Below are 3,174 nucleotides of genomic sequence, written 5' to 3'. Positions count from 1 at the left end.
CCCCAAAAAAAACCCCCAACAAACCTCCCTTCCCAACCTATCCATAATTCTTGGGGCTGATTTTGCAGATCTTCAGTAAGCAACCCTGTCTTGATTCCTTTACCCTTTGAACTGATAAAAATAGGGATATAAATAAATGAATGAATGGAGCAGCAGTTGCTGGAATAGTCCACCAGGCTCCAGTAACTCACATGACTGTTTCTTCAAAGACATCAACTTGGTAGTCACTTTTCAATTAGGTTCAGCCCTATCCAGGAGGCTACCTATGTCATTCTCTGACATGATGTATGAGAAACCCAAGATTATGTGAGAACAAAGGAGCCCTAATAGGATGTGGAAAATGCAGAAAAGAGCTACAAAAATGCTAGGGCTACTTTTGGACAGGAGACTCTTTGTAATGGATTCAACCAAAAACTTAAGCTGGCCCCTGCTTTAAACACTTGTGTTCCAAAATAACCAAGCCTTGGGACAAAAGTAAAAACTTTTGGGGAAACATTTTTGAAGGGTACACCTATAACGAGTAAGCTCCAGAAAAAGTCAAGAAAACATACGCATGGGATTAAAAAACAAATAGGATAATGGTGGTGAATGTGGCATGAAAAACATGGGGCAAATTGCAAGGGACATTTTATCCTTAAAAAGTTTCTTTTTCTCTCTAGATTTCTATTTGTAAGCTTCATGTGCTTTCCCCTTCTGATGGCTTAGTGGTAAAAAAGTTGCACTGACAACCCAAAGATGTTGTTGTTGTTGTTGTTATGTGCCGTCGAGTCGCTTGCGACTCATAGCGACCCTATGTACATCAGCCCTAAACTCTGTTCTGTCCTGTGCCAATCATACTATCTCTGACATAATGCAGATTGTTGATAAATCGTCCACCAATGTTGACCCCACATTTCTCCTCCTAGAGCCCAGCCTCCTGGATAATCTGTTCTGCTGAGGAGAACCCAAAGATACGTGGTTCAAATCCACTAGCTGTTCTTTGGGAGAAGGATAGGCAATCTCCTCTCCTGTGATATACTGCCTCTGAAAACCCTCTGGAGGATCAGCTATGAGTCGATTCCAACAGTCCTTAACAACATATAGATTGAGCAACAATACGAATGCCAGCCTGCCAATTTAACTTTGCAAATATACCAATCTTTATTTTCCTCTCTTGTGTGTGTGCCACAGAGTTTATTCTGACTTCGAGTAGTTCGACGTTTATAGGAGAACTGCCCGTAGGCTTTCCTAGGCTGTGATCTTTAGAGGAGCTGATCACTAGGCTTTTCCTCCTGATGAGGTTCTGGCGGGTTAATCGGCAAAACTTTTAATGAGCAATAGCACTTTTACAATTGTTGTTATGTTCCGTTGAGTTGCTTGCAACTCATAACGACCCTATGTGCAATAACCCTAAAATCTGCTCTGTCCTGTGCCAGTCTCACTGTCTCCGACACACCTATCCCCATTACCCCAATCACTGAATCAATCCATCTCATAGTGGGTCTTCCTCTCCTGCGCTGTCCCTCCACCTTCCCAAGCATGACGTCCCTCTCCAAGGACCAGTCCTTCCTTGCAACATGTCCAGAGTATGTCAGAAAAAGCCTCAGAATCCTTGCCTACAAGGAAGAGCCTGGTTTAACCCTCTCAAGCATGAACCTGTTCGTTTTCTTAGCAGTCCGTGGTACATTCAATACTCTTCTGCAGCACTAAAGCTCAAAGGCATCAATTTTCCTTCTATCATCCCTAGTCATTGTCCAGCTCTCTGATTTATAACAAGTGATTGCAAAGGCCATGGCCTGTATCAGGCACACCTTAGTCTCCAGAGGGACACCATTCCTCTTCAGTACTCTGAAGAGGTCCCTAAGAGCAGACTTTCCCATGGCAATACGTCTTTTAAATTCCTGGCTGTTGGTGCCAAGAGTATTGACTGTGGAGCCAAGCAAACTAAAGCTGTGCACAATCTCAATCTCTTCACTGTCCTTCCTGATGCTGCCAATTGGCCCAGTGGTGAGAATCTTTGTCTTCTTGATATTGAGTAATCCCTATTGAAGGCTACAGTCCTAGACCTTATGCAGCAAGCACTTCAGTTCCTTCTCAGTTTCAGCAAGCAGGGTTGTGTCTTCGGCATAACACAAATTGTTGATGAATCTTCCACCAGTCCTGATGCCATACTTCTCCTCATACAGCCCAGCCTTGTGGATAATCTGTTCTGCATATAGGTTGAAAAGGTATGGAGATGGCACACATCCCTGGCGTACGCCCTTCCCAATTTTGAACCATGAAGTGTTTCCTTACTCTGTTCTGACCACTGCCTCTTGGTCCAAGTATAGGTTTCACATTAGCACCATCAAGTGTTCTGAGATTCCCTTTCTTATCTGAGTCAGCCACAGTTTGTTACAATCCACACAGTCAAACGCCTTTACATAATCAATGAAACACAGACATTCCTCTGGTATTCCCTACTTTCAGCTCAGATCCATCTAACATTAGCTACAGTATGCCTAGTAACATGATCCCTTCTAAACCCAGCCTGGACTTCTGGCAATTCTTTGTTGATGTGCTGTTCCAGTCATTTTTGGATAATCTTCAGCAGAATCTTGCCTGCATGCGGTATCAATGATATTGTTCGATAATTTCCACACTGTTGAGTCACCTTTCTTTGGAATGGAACAAATAGAGATCTCTTCCAGTCAGTTGGCCAAGTGGTTGTTCTCCAGATTTCTTGGCACAACTTGGTGAGCATATCCAGGGACAGCATCTTTTAGTTGAAATATGTCAATTGGTGTGCTGTCTATCCCTGGGTCCTTGTTTTTTTCTCATTCCTTCAAAGCAGCTTGAACTTTCCCCTTCATCACCACAGGCTCTTGCTCATATGTTGTTTCATGAAATTCTTCTGTGCCTGCCAATTCCTTTCCATACAGTGACTCTTATATTCTTTCCATCTTTTTTACTTCCTGGATCATTTAATATTCTGCCTAAAGCATCCTTGATTATAGCAACTTGAGGTTTGAATTTGTTCTTCAGTTCCTTGAACTTAAGAAACGCTGAGCAAGTGTTTCCTACTGCCAAAGGGGCCCTTTAGAGTAGTGAGAGAAGATCTTCACCCTGAAACCACAGCGTCCCTTTTCAGCAGGAAGTAGCTAAGAGAATACGCCATCCCCTTTTCCTTATGAATCAGGGTGAAGTCTCTCTCAG

This window comes from Elephantulus edwardii, unplaced genomic scaffold, assembly GCF_000299155.1.
Source record: "Elephantulus edwardii isolate Elephantulus edwardi_28Jun2011 unplaced genomic scaffold, EleEdw1.0 scaffold00157, whole genome shotgun sequence".
In the NCBI taxonomy this organism is placed as follows: Eukaryota; Metazoa; Chordata; class Mammalia; order Macroscelidea; family Macroscelididae; genus Elephantulus; species Elephantulus edwardii.
Note: the sequence above shows the minus strand (reverse complement) of the source record.